This window comes from Sarcophilus harrisii, chromosome 4 (assembly GCF_902635505.1).
Source record: "Sarcophilus harrisii chromosome 4, mSarHar1.11, whole genome shotgun sequence".
Taxonomy (NCBI): Eukaryota; Metazoa; Chordata; class Mammalia; order Dasyuromorphia; family Dasyuridae; genus Sarcophilus; species Sarcophilus harrisii.
In genome coordinates, this window is record NC_045429.1 from 94,655,564 (window position 1) to 94,677,341 (window position 21,778).

Consider the following 21,778-nt stretch of genomic DNA (forward strand, 5'->3'; position numbering starts at 1 on the left):
GGTAGTAATAGTTGTAGCAGCCATTGTAATAAGTAGTAGTAGCAGTAGTGGCAGAAGTAGCAGCAGCAGCAACTATCATTTATATAGAATTTTCAGGTTTGCAAATACCTTAATTATCTTATTTGATATTTATTCAACCTGGTGAAGTGGGCACTATTGTTATCTTCATTTTACAAATAAGAAAACAAAGGCTGAGAAATTAAGTCATTCAGACTCATCCAGCTAGTAAATATCTGGGGCAGGATTCAAATTTATGTCTTTCTGAAGCCCAGTCCAGCACTCTATTGTACACTGTAGCTACCCCTGTATTCTCTATATATGTCTCAACCTCATCATCAAAACTTTATTGTTTCACTACTCCATAGTCCTTGTAGATGACTCTTGCGTGTCTGGTTTTCCATTTACCCCAATTATTGCTTCAGTGCTAATTAAAAAGTTCTTACACTAGCTGTAGATTCCCCTTCCCACATGCTTGATATATACTCCCTTTTCACCACCTCTTAGGATCCCTTATTTCCCTTAAAACTCAGCTCACATTACAGGGTTTACTAAATATGATTGGTTGGTTGATTGATTGAAAGGGAGAGGGAAATTGGATTTTAAAATCTCTTAAGTCCTCATCACCTCTAAATCCTGTGATCTGTTTGAGAATAACAGACTCACAAAGTTAGAAAGGAACTCAAAGATTATGGAGTCCCAAGATCATTCAAAGAATTAAGAAGACAGTTCTCTGCCTTCAGAAAGCTTCTAGTATGATTGGCAAGATTATACACACACACATTAAAAATATGAACTCATAGAATCTTTTTTTTGTTTTGGTTTGGTTTTTTATTTAATTTTTTTTTTTAACTCATAGAATCTTGATGTCAAGAGGCCCTTCAATCCAGCCTCCCACTCTAAGCAAGAATCCAGTCTACAAAATCCCTACCAGGTTGTCACAGTGCCTCTAAATACTCCCGGTAATGTGGAATTCACTCCCCATTTCTCTTCTGTATAGCTCAAATTCTTTCTTATACTGTGTTTACCTACAACTTCCACTCTATGTGATGTAAGTTTTCATCTCTAGCCAAAGAGGAAAATTCCAGTCTATTTGCCATGTGAAAGCATTTCAAACATGTAAAGGCAGTGATTATGCTTCACACTTCCCATCTCTTTAGTCTTCTTTTCTCTAGGGCATCATGAAGGCAACAGAAATAAGCAAATGATGTAGGTGTATAGAGAGAATATGACTCAAATACTGGAGGGAACATTGGTGTTTATCCTTAGTTTTTGAAGAGGACCATGACATTAGGGAGGTGATTCCATGATCTATGAACACAACTCCTGAGGTTGTTCTAGCTCTGGAGTTCATCATGGAAGGTGTAAATCTTAAGTTTGGGTGTGGGGTAGTTAAAGTAGTGGAAAAACTTAGTTCTGAAGATAAATAAAGTCATCAATTTCATCCGCTATTCTCTATATTAGTGCCTTAGTTCTCCTGCTAGATTGGACTCAGTGAATGTTCCCAGAGATACTATAAACAGCCAGCCCCTGACCTCACTTAGCAGGGCCCCTCTGGGATTTTCAACATGATGACTGTAAATCACTTTGATGTGTAGAATTCCCTCTTCTGAGTCTGAAACCCCTCCTGCTCATCTCCCAAAGGTTGTTTATTCTCTGGTCCAATGATCAAGGCTTATTTACTCCCCCCCTCCCCAAGCAATTTCCTTCTCTACTTCACCTTCTGCTCCATCCTCATCCCTGGCACCTTCCCCCTTTTTATTTTGGAGAGAATCTTAATAACTTTTGAGTTTGTGGATAATTCTCTTTTCTTTCTCCTCCATGCTACCTCTCTTTATTAATTTTCTTAAGGTTTACATCTCAGAAACCAAGTGAAGCCACCTCAACAAAACATGAGAGAGTTTGGTATATTGGATAGAGTTCTACACTTGGCCATTAAAATTCCCTCCTCTGACATTTACTAGCTGTGTGATGGGGAGGCTAGATAGGGCAGTGGATAGAATGCCAGACCTGATGTCAGGAAAACTCAGCTTTCTGATTTCAGATCTGGCCTCAGACACCCTGTTTGCCTCAGTTCCTCATTTGGAAAATGAACTAGAAAAGGAAATGGCAAACTACCCCATTGTCTTTGCCAAGAAGAATTGGATGTGGCCGAAATGACTGAATAATAAAGCTATTTAACTACAGACAAGTCAATTAATTCTTCCAAATCCCAGTTCCCCAATCAATGAAGGGCAAAATAATGCCTATAATACTTACCTCACAAGGTTGTTGGGAAGTTCAGATGACATTATGTGTGTAAAGCACAGCTTCTCTTCCTAAGGAGGTACTAAGTCTTCTCTGCTGGTCATACCCCACCTGAGATGTTATGTTGATACCTGTGTGCCATGTTTTATGAAGGACACTGCTAAATTGGCAAATGGTCCAAAAAGAGCAACCAGGAAAATAAAAGACCTCAAAGCCCATACCATGTAATGAAATGAGAATGTTTAGATTGGAGAAGAGAAGACTCAGGGATAATGGGTCTAGGAACAAGGAAGAGGGATTAGATTCATTCTCTGTTCCCAGAGGACAGAATTAAAAACAATAAGCAAAAGTTGCAAAGAGGTAAATTGAAGCTTGATGTCAGGAGAAACTACCTCGCAACTAGGGCTACCTGAGAAGATCACGAATTCTCTATACACAGAGGACATCTGACAAAAACTAAGTAACCCCTTGTCCATTGTACTGGTCTGGACAAACATTTTTTGGTCATTAGTTAAATGAGGATGCTGCTGAGTTCTTTTTCCTCTCTGAAATTCTTAGATTCTGATTCTTGATATTTAAATGTCAGTGATCATTATTAGTCTTTGGGATCTGGGTCAGAGAATACTATCAAGCCTCCAGTCAATACTAGGACTAAGGGGATAAGTCCATTTCTGTTCACTTTGATTAAGATCTTGAGCTGGATGACATAGACAGATGGTTGGAAATCATATCACACCCTCCCCACACCCTTTCCCCTTCCTGCTTGATAAGACATGGGAAATCCATCAATCACAGGGGAAAAGCTGAGCAACCAACTCCCACTCTGTTTGGACTACAAGAACCAATGTTGGTTCAGGGGGATTATCTGTTTTTCTGATCAAGTTGTCAGCAGGCCTACAGGCATGGGTGGTTCAGACAGAGGGGCCCTGATCTATAGAGATAGCCATATCACAAGGAAGTGAAAGGATCTCCTCCTAAAAGTCACGCACAGATGGACCAGGACAAACATCACCTCTTCACATTTCACTCACATCTGACCCTGATAAGGGAACGGGGCTTCTGCTGTTGCCTGACTCCAACTTTCTCTACTCACCCAGGGATTTCTCAGTGAGCCAATTCAGCCCCATTTTGTAGGGAAGGGGGAAATAGCAAAATCTCATTTAATTGGATTGTTAACTACTTACTGTATTCTGTTCATTGATTTGTCTAAGACAGCTGAATATAGAAGTAAAATTGAACCCTGCCTCCTCACCCCCTACTAGAAAGTTGGTATGGGTCTTAAAAGACCATCTAGTCATAGGATTATAGATTTAGAGCTGAAAGGGACCCATGGTCTAGTTTGCTCTCTTCATTTTGCAGACAAGGAAACTCAGGCTTAAAGACATTAAATGATTCCCCCAGGTTATTCACATAACAAGTAACTGAAGTGAGATTTGAACCCCATTGCACTGACTCCAGAGGTCTTCTGGCACCATAGTCATATCCCTCTGTTTCTTCAGAGTTTTCTTCTGATTGATCAGTTCTTGGAGCTTCCAATTTAAGGAAAGATCCTGTTTCTGTTCACTCCTTCCTTTCTTTCCTGACTTTCTTACTTCTTTCTCTACCATGGGTAACTTCCTTCCCCTCTTCCTTTTTCAGTTTCCTTTCCTATGTTGTCTTCTCCATTAGAATGTAAGTTTCTTGAGAGATCTTAGCACAGTGCATAGAACTTTGTAAACCCTTAATAAAAGCTTGTTGATTTGATGTTTCAAATGATCAAGATGTGAAAAGAGGACTAAACTTGAGAGTCAGAAAGGGGGTGTATTAGGTGGTTTTTAAAGTCCTGATCACCAGTGAATATGAACCTGTGACCCAGGTTTGAATCCAGGTTTGAATTGCTAAAAACAAATAGCCCCTCTTGGGGATCTCAGTTTCCTTGTCTGAAAAGTGAAGAGAACAATTCTTGCACTATGCTATGTGAGGTAATATGGTACAGTAGAAAAGCAAGTTATTTTGATCCTACGGGCCTCAATTTCCCCATTTATAAAATGAGTAACCTCTAAGGTCCCTTGAAGCTGTAAATCTTTCTAGGGTACTATCTTATCATGTTATGGTAGAGAATGAACTCTGTAAGCCTTCAAGCACTAAAGGTATGGGCTGGTATTACAAATGTAAAAACTGAAGCCCGTCCAGTGAAAACCATTGACCTAGAGTGCACAGCCAAATCTCTTGACTTCTCAAATTTGACATTGATCTTCAGTTTTGCCTGATGTTCATTTACTGAGTTGGGTTAATCTACCTCTGCATTTTCCTTTATGTACTGTGGCCTTTAAACTGCAGAATAATGGGATTGTGCTGACCTTTCTACATTCTCTCACACCCAGTTCACCTGGTGATCATGGTCTCTGTCTGTGTATGTGTGTGTGTGTGTGTGTGTGTGTGTGTGTGTGTGTGTGTCTGTCTCTATCTCTCTGTGTATGTGTGTATGTGTGTGTGTGTGTCTCCTTTTTAGTGGGCTGGTCATATGATTGAGGTATTTGTTCTTGACTTGAGATCAAGAAGAGCCCATGTGCCCAGATGTGAACCAAATTTGAAACCTTGACCTCATTAAACACCAAGCCATTATCCAGCTGCACTAATCAGCCACATACCATCATGATTTTCACCCTTATCTGCTCTTCTGTAGGATTCTGTTCTGCCAAGTGAGTCCAATAGCAGCTTTCCTCGCTGCCTCATCCCACGTCACCTACCAGTTTATGGTGGAAAGCAGCAGACCAAACATTCAGGATATACATTAAATGAACAATTAACTATGTTAAAAGGAAGGATAAACAAAACCAATTCCTTATATTTGTGCAGAACTTTAGAATTCAGAAAGTTGTTTTCATACCCATATTCTTGTTTTATCCTCACAACAGCCCTAGGGAACGGGGTGGGAATAGCTATTGTTAATTTTTCAAATGAAAAACCAGTCAGAGAGGTTGAGACCTAAGGTCACATAGCTAGTAAACTAGTGAATATAAGGCTTGAAACCCCTTGGCCTTTGGACTAGTGGTCTTTGGATTATACCTCATATTCATAAAAGAGGTAAGAGTATTTCATGGGGATGGGGAACAAAGAAGAAGTAATGGAAGCTCCCTACTCCTAGCCTTTCTGACTAGGTTTCTGACCCTCTCTGGTGGAAAGCAAAAACTTTTTACTGCTGGGTGACCATGTGAGCATCCAGGTGGCCGAGATTTCTGAAGCAATGGAAGCTGGAGAACAAGCTTAGGGAATATATAAAGATGTGGGATTAAGGCAGTTCAGATGCTTTCCTTTATGCTTCCTCTTGGCAGTGTCCTCAAGAGCATCCCCGAGATGTTAACATCAGGCAAATGTTGATTCTGTTCTCCATGATGTTGAGAGATACCAGGTTAACTTACAGAGAAGCTATTCTCTGCCGTCCTGAGTTCTTGGGTGGCCATTCATTTTATGAACAAATCATTTTCCTCTCTCAGAAGCCTCAGTTTCCTTATCCTTAAAATGAGATAATCATATTGACATTCCCTATTCCTCAGAATTGTTACGAGGAAAAGTGTTTAGTAAATCTTATGGAAAATGACCTATTATTATTCATACATGTGTTACATATGTGTGTATACTTAAGTGTAGGATACTTCAAGGCTTTCATAATTGTCTGGGCATGCTAGGTCAATTAATCAATCAATATTTATTAAGTACTAAATATGTGCCAGACACTGTATTAAGTACTGGGGATATAAAAAGAAGCAAAAGATAATCCCTGCTATAGAGGAACCCACAGTCCAATGGAAGAGATGATAAATCTATAAACAAGCTATATAGAATTAATAGGAAGTTAGAGAGGGGAGGATCCGAATGGAAAGAAGTTGGGTTAGGCATCCTGAGGAAGATGGAATTTTAGTAGACACTTAAAGGAAGTCAAAAAGGCAATAGGCAGAGATGAGGAAGGAGTGTGTTTCAGGATCCAAGGACAGTCAAAGAAAATGCCCTGAGGTAGAATGTGTTGTTTGTGCAACAGCTAAGAGATCAGTGTCTCCGGATTAAAAGGGTACATGTCAAGGAGTAAGGCATAAAAACTGGAAAAGTTGGAAGGGGGCTAGGTTACAAGAGACTTTAAATGTCAAACTGAAGGTTTTATATTTGATCTTGGAGACAATGGGGAGCTGCTAGAATTTATTGAATTGGGGGGAGAGGGTAATATGGTCAGATCTGCAATTTTAAAAAATCACTTTAGTGGCTAAATGGAGAATGGATTAGATGGGGGAAAGTCTTGAAACAAGCAGACCCACCAGCAGCTGTAGTCTAGACATAAGGAGATGAGGACCTAAAGTAGAGTAGGGCAGTATCAAAGTAGAGAAAGGGCTATATTTGACAGATGTTGCAAAGGTGAGAGTGCTCGACCTTGGCGGCAAGTTTACTATGAAGGGTGAGAGTTGAGAATAAGCCTTGAGTTTGAGGGATTGGAAGATGGATGTTGTTCTCAACAGAAAGGGGGAAGGTAAGAAGCCAAGAGGGTTTAGGTGGGAGAAAAATAGAGTTCCATTTTGGATGTGCTGAATTTCAGATATCTACTGGTCATCCAGTTCAGGATGCCTGAAAGGCAGCTGGAAATTTAGAATTGGAGGTCAGTGGAGAGGTTGGGGTAGAAAGATCAAGAAATTTCTTCCATTGTGTTTCTGTGGCGCCATAGCATCTGCATATATGAAGCAAGCCACATCATCCTCCCAAATGTAAACTTGTGTCTGCCTGGCAGATTGCCCAGGGTGAGCTTTTCTCTTAATCCTAGGCAGGCTTGTGTAACCCTGAAGTGTCTGTCACGACACCAGAGTGAGTGTTTGTGTCCTGAAGTCCGGCCACATTGGACAGCGTGACTGAACACACGTGTCTGGGGATCCTGAGGTCCTTGGGTTTGAATGAAAATCCCTGGTGACAAAAGTCAGGCTGAAAGGCCAGGGTTTGTGGCAGGGAGCCAGGACAGCTGCTGAGGGTGAGGTCTTCTCAGCTCCCCAGTCCTCCCATCCATTTCCTGTTAGCAGGGGCACCCGAGGGAGAAGCATGTTTCCGCCCGGTTCCAACACATCTAGGAGGTGTGATGTGCACTGAGCCAACAGGAGGCCAGGCATCCAGCCTGGAAGTGAGGGGAAAGGGAAGGAGGGACCCCTCTTTTATGCTCCCTTTTCATGAAGCATTGTGGCGCCTGGGGGCAGTGCTGAGCTGTGTGACAAGCAGCTTCCTTGGACAGAGAGGAAAAGCCAGTGTTCACTGGCTTTGTTCCAGCAAGAGATGGGCTGGCTGCCTCGTTTCCCAAATGCACAGCAGCTGCAGGGTTCCCAAGCACAGTGTTAACTCCTCCAATGCTGTCACACCTGAATGTTGCAATTTTGTAGAGAATAGCCTCTTCCAAAGAAATATCACCTTCATTCTTTCACATTCACCTGCCTAGGTGCTGAGGAGGAAGGCAAGGACTTCCTAAGGCTTTGTGAGGACAAGATTCTACACGTGAGGGACTGCTCATGCTAAACCCAAAGGCAGAAGATGAAATGTCAGGTTCAGCTCCAACCACCTCGATTGATTAGTAAACTTTTAGTGTGATCATTTCCACCTTGAAAATCGGCAAACACCCAGACATCTTAGTTCCCACTTGTCTGCTCTCGTTTTCGACTTCCTTGGCTTCTCCCACCATGGTTCCAGTAACTCATCTCTGGGAAATTTTATCATCTTGCAAAGTCCAGTCAACCTTGTTATTCACACCTCCTCAGTATCTTCTGCCTCTCTGATTGAAGAGTGGAGATAAACTCCTCCATTACTCAGCATGGGCAATCTGCCAGGCAGACACATTTCCCATTCATTTTAGACTGCTTGGTTTCTTCACCACCATCTTCCTCCCCTGTCCCTCACCTCTTGCCAACATCCCTTCTCCCTAGCAAAAGTTTTTGAGCTTCTTTTTGTGAGTTGTCTTCCCCTATTAGATTGTAAGCTCCTTGAGGGCAGAGACTGTCTTTCTCTTCCCCCCCTTATTTGTGTCCCCAGTGCACTTAGCACAATGCCTGACACATAGGAAGCACTTAATAAATAATTTTTGACTTTTGAAACACTTATGAATCAAAGCTTGATTTATTATTTTGTTGGTTACTAGACTTGGGAAAGTGATAGAGATGATGTCAATTCTGCAGATTAAATTTAAAGATGTATTGTGGGTCCATTACCAGCACATACACCTGCAAGTAACTAGACAGAAATAGGGAACCCAAAAGATTTTATCATTTGAGGTCATCAAGTTCAGTCTCTCATCTAAAACAAGATTCCTGACTTCAGCATCCTTGACAAATCGGTCATCTAGCCTCTGAGTAGATAAATGGTTGCAGTCTCAGGAGACTCATTACCTCACAATCCATTGCTGGACTGAGTTTTTCATTCCAGGATGTTTTGGGGAAAGTTTGAGGGAGATGGAGCCAAGATGGTGGAATAAAGGCAGGAAAGTTTGAGAGCCTCTGGTTTGGGGTATAAAGATCAATAAACTGACTTCCTTCATCTCTAACCTTCTATCCCTCCCCCCTTTCCTATCCTATGACATCTGTAATGGTTCTCAGAGCTGTGAGTCTTTAAATAGTGGTTTGGTTGTGGTGGCGCTCATAAGACAAACTGAGATTTCTATATTTTGGAAAGGTGACATATTGTGCATGATGGTGTGGAAGCAAGAATCTAGAAATGGCAGGAGAGAACAAGGTGAATGGATTAAAATGGACTAAAGCTATAAGGGATGTTAGAGATCACCTAAATCTTTCTTTCCAGATGATTTCATATTACTTCCTCCCCCACACTCTGAGTTCTAGACAAACTGACATATGTGACATCTCCTTCCTTCAAGATTTTGTCTGGGTGATACCCATACCTCGAATGCTTTTTCCCCTCACCTCCATCTCTTGGGATTCTAACTTCCTTCAATGTTCTTTCCATATATGAGAACTTTTCTGACTTAGTTTGTGTTCATTAGTAGTCCTGAAATCAGTTCAGATTTGCTTTGTATGTATTTTATTTTTACTAATCTAGATATATTTCTCACACCCAGTAGAATACAAATTCTCTGAGGGGAGAAACTACTTTATATTTCTCTTTTTATTCCCTACACCTATGGGACTGAATATAACATGTTTATTTTACAAGTGAATAAACTGACATCCAAAAAGGTTTAGTGACTTACCAAGTTCCAAACAGGTAGACACTGAAACAGAAATCTAATGCTTTCTCCTGATATCACATTATGTTGGATGAATTGTTACCTGGAAAGAGAGAGGAGAATTATAAATATTATATGTCTTAGGACAAAAATGGTTGTGTATTACTATATTTTGAAGTTTCTAATACCTTTCTCTTCTATTTCATTGTTCTTTCCTTCTTAATTAATAGAATTTATATAGCATTTTAATGTTTGAACACCACTTTACAAATAGTGGTACAAGAACCCTGGGAAGTAGGTGCTATTCTCTCCATTTTACAGATGAGAAAACAAAAGTAGACAGAGGTTTAAGTGACCTGAAGAGTCATGTAACTAAGTATCTAAAACTGAATTTGAACTGGGATCTACAGATTCACCTGAACTTAAAAGGTGCCCGAGAAAGCCAATTGTGTGTGTGTGTGTGTGTGTGTGTGTGTGTGTGTGTGTGTGTTGGGGGGTGGGCAGGAGTGAGTTTTGTTTCAGCATTGTGTGACCAATTTCTTGAGATGCCCTGGTTAGGTTGACCTGAAAAAGAAAAAGAAAGGAAACAATGAAATGAGAACAGGTGGAATAAAACAGGTTACTTCCTTCCCTAGGCAAGATCCACTGACCTAAATGAAGTCTATGCCAGGGACTCCTGTTCCATGTATGGAGAAACACCTTTCTACCAAATTAAAAGACTGAGAAGTTCTTGATAAACAAAACCTATATCCAGACACTGAAATAATGTGGCTCCAACCCACTTCTCTAGCCTGGTTTTCCATTACTTCCCTTCATTCACTTTATTTGTTCAGTGTCTTGCACAAAAATAGACTTGCTATTTGTCCCCCATTTTCCCTTTGTTTCCCTCATGCCTAAAAATTAGCTCTCCCTACTTCTATTTTCAACAATTTTTTTGCTTTTGTTTTTAACAAATTTTATTTCATTTTTGCTTTTTCCCCCATAGTCATTTTTCTTTAACTACCTCCACTACTCCTATTACTGAAACCTTGCTGGTAACAAAGAAAACCAGATAAACAAAGCTTTTCTCACAGTAGCCTGTTGAGGGCTGACAATATGTAACATTTGTCATAGCAGTAGTTTTTACAAGTCACTTGAAAGGAGAAAATGGAGTTTCATCATCAGTTCTCCATCACTGAGATTGCTCTTGATCTTCCATCAGAGTTTAACTGTTTTAGTGATAATTTTTTTCATTTACTATTATTATAGTCAATGTATATTTCCATGGATTATAGGGTCATGCGCTTAGAGCTGGAAGAGATCTAGTCCAACTTGTTCATTTTTATAGATGAGGAGATGAAATTCAAAGACTTTAATGAGTTACCCAACATCGCATAGGTAGTATCAGAGACAGAATTTACACACAGGTTCTTCAACTCCAGAGTCAGTGTCTTTTCTATTCTTCTACGCTGTTGTTCTCTTGGCTCTTTCTTCTTCACTCTGCATCACTTCATAAAGGCCCTTTTAGGTTTCTCTGAATTCTTCATATTTAGAATTTCTTTCAGTGACATAACATTCCACTAATACTCATGTTACATATTGTTTTCCCAAACGATGGGCATCTGTTTTGCTTCCAATTTTCTTCTGCCCAAAGAGGGCTGCATGATCCTAAGCAAGTCCAGTGCCTTGCAAAAAGAGTAGACACTCAATACCTGTTTATTCAATTGAACTGACCCCTTTGAGCATATTTCTTCATCTGTCAAATAGAGATAATAGCTTGTGTTATCTCCTCTAGGGGTTGTTGTAGGTAAAGTGCTCTATATCCCTTATAGTCCTAAAGAACAATGAAGTACTATTACTACTCCTACTCATACTACTAAACAATCATCTTTATTATTATCATTATTATTATTCTCTCTCATTTTACATTTCTGTATCCTAAGATACAGCCACTAATGTAGTGACTGCACATAAAAGCTTCTTAGACTCCAATATTTTATATTATCTACAGTTATTTTAAATGGAATTTCTCTTTGTATCACTTACTGCTGGACTTTGTTGATAACATAAAAATGCCGATGATTTATGTGGATTTATTTTGTATCCTGCAACTTTGTTAAAGTGGTGAATGATTTCTAGTAGTTTTTTAGACATGGAAGCTTCTTGATGTATGTTTCCTGAAAGGAGTTGAACTCACATATTCAATACTAATCCTCTTTCCACTAAACATTCTGGCATATACTTACCAGAGGTAATGGTCTACCTCTTCATTAGGACCTAATGACCTTTATTCATCTAGCTGGGCAGTTGTCTGTATACAGTATTTGAGGGTAAGGCTTAGAAGGCTTGTTGGTAACCTTTGTTAAGAGTTTGACATACCTAAAGGCCAATGTGCCCAATAACCTATGAAAATATTGTCTACATTTTTACTTTTTGAAACAAATATAATTGTCTTCAATCCCTGAAAATTTTTTCCAGATACACTGCATTTTTGCCCAGACTATGTCAAGAAGATTTTGATAGGGGCAGATTTTAGGTAAAAGACAGTATATAGCAATCTCTATTCTTCTTTCCTGCTCTCCCCTAAATTCAGATGACATCCCACTGACTACCAATGCTCAAATGGATTCATCCCATTTTGTTCTCAGGCCTCTTTTTCAGAGACAGAGGCCAATTCCTCTAGAAGCCAATATTCCCACCAAAAAGTCCTATCATTGATACCTCATTCTAAACAGAATTGAGTCCTTGTGAGTGACCTAGAACTCTTTTGCCTGAACATCAGGCTTAATTACAGCTCCTGTTCTTCATGATTGCCCAGCAGTTGCCTTTGCTCTGACACTGACCCAGGATGTTTGTTGCCTAGGCAACGAAGCTGCACTTCTCCCGAGTTTCTTAGAAGCTCCCTATCCCTTCTACCCTGAACTGCGCCGTTCCTGCTTTTCTTAATCTAATGAACTGGGAGGGTGACATAGTAGAAAAAGAACTAAAATCTGTATTAGAAGGTCTCTGAGATCTCTTCCAGCTTTATATCCTACCAGAGGTGGAAAAAAGGAAAGAGAAGAAATTTTCTCCTGATGGGCACTAGGGTCTGTGAGGCTCTGGTAGAAACCCTGAAGAATAGGTGAGATCAGTGACTATCGTGTTTAAGAGGGGAGTTGTCTGGTTAGTTAGGGCTCTACAAGAGGCAGCACCCAACTCTGGTTTCATATTCAAAGATTCAGAGCTGGAAAGTATCTTAAAGATTTTCTAGCCCAACATTCATTTACAGGTGAAGTAATCAAGGATTAGATTAATAGGATTTGATTTACCCAAACTTCCACCACTATTGAGGTAGAATTAGGAAGTGAATTTCACCATAGGGCTTCTGGCTCCTAATTCAATGCCTCTGTCATGAAATCTTCCCAAATAATGGTGAAAACTCTGGGGGTTTTCTTGCAGTTTAGCCACCGACTATCAATAAATACATATTGAGTATTGAGTTTTTACTATTCCAGGAAGATATGATCCCTTATAATCCTATTGGGAAGATAGTCCATAGACAATATAAGATATCCTATTCCAAGTGCCATAACAGCTCACATTTGAATAGTGTTTATCTCAATACAACCTTTAAATGATGTTAAGTTTTATTATTTCTATTTTTACACTTGAGGGAACTGAGGCTTAGAGAAATTAAATGATCCTATCTATAATTTACTCCGAAGAAATCACCAAGCCAGGGCTTGAATTCAGTTATTTTTTTTCTCATAGTTATAACTTTTTATTGACAGAACCCATGCCTGGGTAATTTTTTACAACATCATCCCTTGCACTCACTTCTGTTCTGACTTTTCCCCTCCCTCCCTCCAACCCTTCCCCCAGATGGCAGGCAGTCCTATAAATGTTAAATATGTCACAATATATCCTAGATACAATATATGTATGTAGAACCGAACAGTTCTCTTGTTGCACAGGAAGAATTGGATTTAGAAGGTAAAAATAACACGGGAAGAAGAACCAAAATACAAGCAGTTTACATTCATTTCCCAGTGTTCTTTCTTTGGGTGTAGCTGCTTCTGTCCATCATTGATCAATTGAAACTGAGTTAGATCTTCTCTTTGTCAAAGATATCCACTTCCATCAAAATACATCCTCATACAGTGTCGTTGTTGAGGTATATAATGATCTCCCGGTTCTGCTCATTTCATTTAGCATTGAACTTTTGCAGAGCATCTTGATACTTAAATCATTCAGATAGCTTTTGTAGCAATTATTGGAGAAGCTCAAAAGAGGCTTCCTTCTTGGGTCTTTAGCTATAGAATCATTGAAAAAGGAGAAACTTTTTCCAATGTCTAGACCACATTCATAAGTAAACATGCTGGGGCAAATGCTTTCTGGAAGCATTTTTAAGCTGGACCCCACTCAACTTGATGACTGGGGTGGCACAGACCTGTTTTGTAGGGTCATATGAGTAAAGCTAATAGATACTAAATAGTTAAATGATACTGAGGTGCTAATGACTGGGGAATGAATGAATGATAGTGTTAGAATAAAGGATCTAGCCAATAATTTTGAAGATAATTCCAGCTCTTCAGGGATATCCCTAGAACCATGAGGGGAAGATGGAGTCTACCCTCTAGAGACCTGTCTCCAGGGAAAGTGAGTGGGAATTGGAATAAGGATACTGACTACTTAACAATAAAAGGGGGAAAGACTTTAGCAAAACTAAGCAAAACCTTGAAAATATCTGACATATATGCAACAGTGTCCATATCTACAATTCCCTATAACTCCAAAGGTGGTACTTTCTTATATCTTCCTTGGGTTCAAGATTGGTCACCATAATTTCATAGCATCTGGTTTCCATTGTTTCATTGTTTTTTCCATTTACATCATTCAAATAATTATGTGTGCTATTTTCTTGGTTCTATTAACTTCAGTTTACGTCAGTTAAGTCTTCTTCTTGCTATTACCCCAACCATATTCCCTAATCCTAACCCACTACTGCCCTTTTTAGTTTTTCTTCAGAAAACTCATACTGCCATTGCATCTGGAAAGGGCAAACCCTTGTTTCCCTCACCATTCCTAAGACATCCCAGACCAAAACAAACCCTCCTAGCCACCACTCCTCTATGGGTGTTATCTTCCCTTTTAAAATGTTGGCTCCCTGAGGGCAAGGATTGTCTCTATGGAAAATGTAGTAAATCAGATTGTAGTCATCAGTGGGAACACAGACACATCTAGTCTGCCTTTCCTCAGACCTGTAAGAAATCATGTAATCCAATTCCCTCATTTGATAGAAAGGAAAACTGAGCCCTATAGAAGTTAAGGCCATGGGTAGTGAGAAAAGCATTTAATTTGGACTCAGAGTTCAGTTAGGGAAAGACAGATACTTCTGGACAACCATCACCAAGGCTGCCCAAGGAAAACCCCAAGGTTGCTTCAGACTTGAATTATTTGATTATAACAAGAGTAGGGAAAAATTATTCTAAATTTCAGCCAAAGGGACAGAAGTAGATAGAGTGCCAAATCTGGAGTTAGGAAGATACCTTTTTCTGAGTTCAAATCTGGTCTCAGACATTTAGTAAGTATGCAACCTAGAAACACCACTTAGGCTTGCGCCAGTTTCCTCATCTATAAAATGATCTGGAGAAAAAATAGCAAACCACTCTAGTAACTTTACCAAGAAATGCACAAATGGAGTCATGGAAAGTAGGATATGACTTGAGAAAATGACTGAACAACAACAAATAAAAAATTTTGATATAAAATACCCTTTACAACTACTACACATATATTCCAAAAGAGGTCAAAGATAGGGATAATATTGTGACCAGCCCAGACCTCCTCTGTATTTAGTCAAATCTAACTATTCTTTTTTCCTTTAGTGCCATTTTATTCATTCATTCATTAAACAAAACTTCATTAAGCACCAGACTTTGAGGATTCCAAGACAAGGATAAAACAGTCCCTGTCTTTGGTAGGACTTTAGTTTCCATGGAGGTTGGGAGTAGGAGCAGATAGTCAAAATGAAAAATATATATTTACATTGTATTTGGGGGTGGGCGCTGGCAGCTGGTAGGAAAAGGCAATCTATATAGGCTTTATGTAGTGTGTGGCACTAAAGCTGAGCCCTAAAGGAAGTCAAGAATCATATACAACACAGGGCAGGAGAGAGAGAATTCCATTCACGCACAGTCATGGAGATAAGAGAGAACACTGACATATAGAAAATGTTGAGAAGCCCCGTGTGACTGAATTGGAGACGGGATTAGAGAATGTTGAGTACATGGAGAGTTAGACTGAACTGGCTGGCAAAAGTCTTTAAATGCCAAATAGAGAAGTTTGTAGTTACTCTCCTTGGGGGAGTGACACAGTCAGAGCATGCTTTGTGGATATCAGTTCTGCAGCTATTCCGTGGATGGATTGAAGGTAGGAAAGACTGGAGGCAGGAAAACCAATTAGGAAGCTATTGCAATAGTCAAAGAAGAGGTGATGAGGGCCTGAACCAGAATGGTGACTGTGGGAGCAGAGAAGAGAAGACAGATGTGAGAGAGTAGAATCAATAAGACTTGACAGTTTATTAGAAATACAGGTTGAAGGAGAGGAAAAAGTCAAGAAATAACTCTAGGCTTGAGAACCTGGGTGACTGGGAGGATAATGATGCCCTCCCAAAAATAGGGAATTCACACCTGCTCTTGCAGTCCATTAGAAAAATTGTGACTTCCCTGTCCTTGTTGGTAAAAATATTTTGTTATAAAAATATTTATTGATCTTTTCTATTTTTCTTCTGTCGGTTTTCATCCTTGTGCTCAGGATGACATTATTTAATTGGGTCTTTTCTCAAGCTCTCTTTAAACTTGTTCTTTTCTCTACTGCTTCTCATTATTTTTTTTTTTGAGGTCATACTGCCCTTATTTTTCTGCCAGCCTCCTCTGTAAGATTTTACAAACAAGTTTATGCTCTAAACTCATGTTGTCCTTAACTGGATTGAGATAGTACTGTAGATAGAGCACTAGGCTTAAAATCAGGAAGGCCCAAGTTCAAATTTATCTTCAGATACTTACTAGCAGTATAACCCTTAACTTTTGCCTACTTTGGTTTCTTTGACTATAGAGATCATAATAGTACCTATCTCCCAGGTTGTTGTGAAGGTCAAATGAGATAATATTTATAAAGCACTCAGTACTATTCCTGGCATGTAGTAGGTGCTATATAAATGCTTATTCACTCCTATCCCCACCCCCAGCATATCATATTAAAGAGGAAACTGGGGGAATTGAGATATTTGGACAATCTAGAATAAAGCAACATGATGTCTGGTGGAATTAGGGAATGAGAAACTGAGTGATTTGGATTTAATAAGGCATGATCCTTAAGAAAGAAATCTTGCTGATAAATTCCAAAATATCTTAGGAGGTTTCAACCATCAAAGCAGAGTATCTGTGGATAAGGGTATGATGGAAGGAGAGGGAGGAGAGGGAGGGAGAGAGAGAAGGAGGGAGGGGGAGGGAAAGAAGGAGGAGGGAAAGGGAGGAAGAAGGGAAGGTGAGCAGACTTTTGAGGTGGGTACTTATTACCTGAGAGCGACTTGTGTGCGGTCCTTCAGTACGTTAGTTCCTTTCCTAAATCTGCCATTTCCTTATCCATGATCTCTCTATAATGGTGCTTGTTAATAATATAGGCCAGGGAGAAGCTACGTGGTGAAGTGGATAGAGCACCAACTCGAGTTCAAAATCTGTTCTCAGACACTTAAAACTTCCTGGCTGTGTGACCCTGAGCAAGTCACTTAATCCCAATTGCCTCAGCAAAAAAAAATAATAATAATATTAGTAATAATATAAGCCAGAATTATCTTCTCCAACCACACAGCCAGCAAGTTTCTCCTGTGGTTGTCTCTAGATGTGAGAGCTTTGAGGAAAACCACAGTAAAGCCCAGGACCAATTTAGCTGTAGGTATCCAAGATGTCTTAGGAGACTGGTAAGTCTGTGGCCATTACTGGATCTAGGGTCTGAAAATAAGGCACCATAACACTGCTCAGATTATTTTCAATCTGAACTTATTTGCATTTTATAAAGCTTTTTACTTTCAAAACATATGCATAGATAGCTTTCAGCATTCACTCTCGCAAAACTTTGTGTTCCAAATTTTTTATTCTCCCATCCTTCCCCCCAGCCCCTACCCTAGATGGCAAGTAATCCAATGTATGTTAAACATGTACAATTCTTATATACATATTTCCAAAATTTTCATGCTGTACAAGAAAAATCAGATCAAAAAGGGAAAAAATTGAGAAAGAAAACAAAATGCAAGCAAGCATTATTTGCATTTTTTAAAAATTGATACCTAAATTCAATAATTGTTTTCTTTTGTAATCCTATGTATCTGAGTAGGGATCTATGACACATAAAGGTTAAGAATCCTTGCACCCTTACTCTAGAGTGTCCCTTGGGATTCTAGGACAGATATTGGTCATTGCATTTTTCTAGAGATATAGCCAGCATTGGACAATCCCAGGAGCAAGCCAACCTGCAGGGAGCATGTTGTACAAGCCCAGAACTCTATCCGCTGTGCTCCCTAGCAGTCCTAGAACCCTTAGCCTCCTTCAAAGCTCAGGACTAGTTACCTCCTACAGGAAGCCTCCCCTTCTCTCTTCTCAGCTTATACTCCAGTTATATGTCCATTTAAATGCTGTGTCCTCCCAGCCCCAGCCCCATGGATGCAAGCTTCTGGAGATCAGGAGCAGAATTTAGCTCTGCCTTTACCCAGTACCCGGCATAATAGGTAGTTAATCTTGTGAGTGAATGAATGAATCATTTGAAGTGCTGCACAGTTTCCAGAATACAATCCAGTCTTCTCTTCTCCCATTAAATAAACTTTTTTAGAATATTGGAAATAAGGCTGACAATGACAGGAAGTATTCACTTTGCCTCTGCTGTAATTATTGCGCTCCCCCAAAAGAAGGCAGCAGCATCCCTGCCCTAATTCTTTTCTAACCACATCCTCCCAACCCAGCGGGAAAATAAAGGTTTCCTTAGCAGTTTATTTATCTCTGTTGCAAAGTGAATTCAGATTTATTCAAGAAAACACACAAGTATGATGGCCTATCATGGTTGGAACCCAGGAGTTCATCCAGAAAGTCTCTTCCAGAGATGAACTGAACTATATTCAGGAAGCTGGTTTTCAGGCTGAGGGGAAAAGATGGGACATGTTTCTAATTTCTTTTTTTTTTCCTCAAAGCCTATGAAAGCTCAGGATGATGGACAAAGCTATAGGCACCCCTCCTCCCCTTTAAAGGTCAGGGACCCACTAGTTCAGTCATTTCCCTCTGATGGGCAAAGTTCAGCCAGTCCAGGCTGGGGTCGCTCACCCTGAGGGGACATTTTTCACAGCCGAGTTCTAAGCCACTCATATTTCTTTTCTTGTCCTCCACTCCCCTCAATTGGCCCCTGCTATGGTTTTCTAGGGTTTCCTGGGAGGAAGATAAAGAGAGGGCATCCTAGCTGCTCTCTGACCCCATTAGTCCCTGGGAACTTCTGGTTATGGGGGAAGGAAAACCACACAGGCTTCTTAGCTTCAGAGTTCCAGCCTCCATAGTCTACTCCCACATCAAGATCCCATCTTTGCCATTAATGTTCCTTTCTCTTTTGAATGCTTTCCAGTCGGTGACTGTTTGAAGATGCTCCATTTCTTTCTGTTCCAAACATCTGGCTAAGTCCTGGCTCTGCCTCACTTCCTCACACGGTCATGAATAACAGATCATATTAACTTATCATAACAATCTTAACAACTTAAGGCTAACTACTTTCTTCACTGTTACTGGGAAGGAGATGCAGCCAGAATTATCCCTATTACCCCATTTTACAGATGAGGAAAATGAGGTAGAGAGAGGTCATATAAGTAATAAATTAAACCAATAGTTTTCATAGGAGCTTTAGAGGGCTAATCCAACTGCATTTTATAGGTGAGGGCCAGAGAGGTCCAAGTGATAAGATGTAGCAGAGCTGAGATTCAAACCCAGACCCTTTGTTCCTTTGATTCCAACCCAGACTTTTGTGAGCCAGAACTTGCACCCTTTCCCCTGTATTAGGTATCAGAAAGGAGAAAGGTTAAAGTTCAGTGTAAAACAAGGACCATTATAGCACCTGTTTCCCAGTAGTATTGTGAGGATCAAATAAAATAATATTTGCAATGTACTTAGCAGAGTGCCTGGTACATACTAGGTGCTTAATAAATATTTATTCACTCCCTTCCTTCCTTTTTTTTTCCTTTCCATTTTTTCTTTCTAATCTGGTGATCCTATGCCTCTCTTCTTAAATAATGTTTTTAAATAAATTAAATATGTAAAATTGCAAAGGCAAACAATTATGCTAAAATTAAAAATAGAAAATTGCCCTCCATCCAAGTGTATGGAACTCCTGAAATCTATCTGAAACTCTTACTGTAGATCTGCGAATCTACAGACTTCTCTTTTCCTCAGTTCCCTCATTTGAATATGAGAGCTTTAGATTAGATGGTTTCTAAGATAATTCCCAGGATCCTCTTTCAAGCTAAACAGATGTTTCCTAGACTTTGAGCCCCCCTAGTACTGAAGTTGTGGGGAAAAGCTGTTCTGTCCCATCAAAGAAAGAACAAGGTGTGAAGTACAAAATCAGAAATTTACAATTGAATGGCCTCTTGCTTATAAAGGATGATTGCAGAATCATTCAACTTTTTGGCACCAAGAGCTCCTTTTGATAGGATTCTTTGGGGCAGAGTGGGATGAGTGAGTCTATAGGGCAACCTCCTTTTCCAGTGTCCCAGCCCTAAAAGCTGCACCCAGAAAGATCGTATCCTGCAAGAGGCTGCGGGCTCTCTCTACATAGAGATCATCCTATTCTCTTCAGGGCTGTCTGTGTGAGACAGGCTAGTCACAATGGCTTTATCCAGCCTCTCTTCTCATTGCATGGCCTTCAACTTCTGTCACTGAACGATTGAATTTCCTATGCTTCCTGCTCCTGAGAGCTCTCTGTACTGGCCCTCCCTGTGCCAGGCTCACCCAGGGCTGGCATAATGGCTGGGATCGTTTTGCCAGTGAGAGAGGGGGGACAAGAGCAAGGGCAGGCAGGCCACTGTGCCCCAGCTGTGCTAATTGAGCTCTTCAACAAGTCTGCTCTGTTCCCCATCTACAATTAAAACAGAAAGCTCGTTATCTCTTTTGCTCCCATTATCTCAAAGACCCTGCTGAAGGGCTTTTTTCAAGAGGTCACCTGTGGGGAGAGACGAGGAGGAGGTTGGCATTAACCCTTTCCAAACTAGCAGCCTTTGAACTTCTGGAGGCAAAGTGACTGCATTTGGCAGACTTGGCTTTCGTCCTTTTCTTCCTGCCCAGCCTCCCTCCCTTTCAGTCTCTACCTGGTGAAGGCCCTCCTCAGTTCTTTCGGGGTTCTCTTAAAGAGCCAGTCTCTTTGGAGCAGGTAAAGAAAGTCTGTGATAGTTCATCAGTGTATAGGAGGCATCTGAGTGATTGGACAAGGACACAGGAAGACCTGAATTCAAATTAATTATATATGTTCATTAGCTGGTATGGCCCTAAGCAAGTCTTCCATCTGTCTCAGTTTCTTCATCTGTAAAATGGGGATCATAATAGCACCCACCTCCTAGAACTGTTGAGAAGGGGATAATATTTGAAAAGTACTATACAAATGCTAGTTATTATAAATATTATTAAATAAATATATTATTATAAATAATAGCTAAAATGTATGTTCTTTTATATCAGACACTATACTAAGAACTTTGCACATTATTTCATTTGATCCTCACAACATGCCATCATAATCTCCTTGTTAAGGAAACTGAAGAAAATAGAAGTATCTTACTCAGGCTAGTAAATGTCTAAGGCTGTATTTGAACTCAGATCTTCCTGGCTTCAAGCCTAAAACTCTCTCCAATGAGTCACCTAACTGTCCTTTGTATATTAATTATTTGTGTATATGCCCACCCCACCCCCATTATTTGTAAACTCCTTAAGGGTTGGGATTTGTAGGAGGTTTTTTGTTTGTTTTAATCTTAATACCTCTCCCTAGTATTTAGCAAAATATCTTGTACAAAGTAGGCTTTTGATAAATGTGAAATGGAGTTAAGGTCTGATGAGAAATACCGTGGACTGTAAGAAGGGCCTGAAGTTAAATTCTGTCAAAAGTTTCACTAGGTAGGTGACTCTCATCAAATAATGTAGTATTTCTTGACCTAGCTGTTCACCACGTAGGACTGACCACCAGTCATGATCAAATAATAGTAGTAATAACGCTAGCATTTACATAGTATCTACTGTGTGCTAGGCACATAAAGCTAAGTGCTTTATGTGATGTTTAAAAAGTTCAAAAGACATAATTTCTGGGTAATTTAATCATCTT

At 39.9% G+C, this 21,778-nt stretch overlaps 1 protein-coding gene across 7 annotated transcripts in view; it reads left to right on the forward strand.

Moving 5' to 3' along the window:
* Nucleotides 1–21,778, forward strand: part of NAV1 (neuron navigator 1) — a 352,671-nt gene that overhangs the window by 41,568 nt on the left and 289,325 nt on the right. The window contains exon 2 of one of the 7 annotated variants that reach the window (XM_023501861.2): nt 857–959. The exons of the other annotated variants lie outside the window; for them this stretch is intronic. The gene's annotated coding sequence lies outside the window, so the exon portion shown is untranslated. The remainder of the gene's footprint in view (nt 1–856; nt 960–21,778) is intronic. 7 annotated transcript variants of the gene reach the window in all.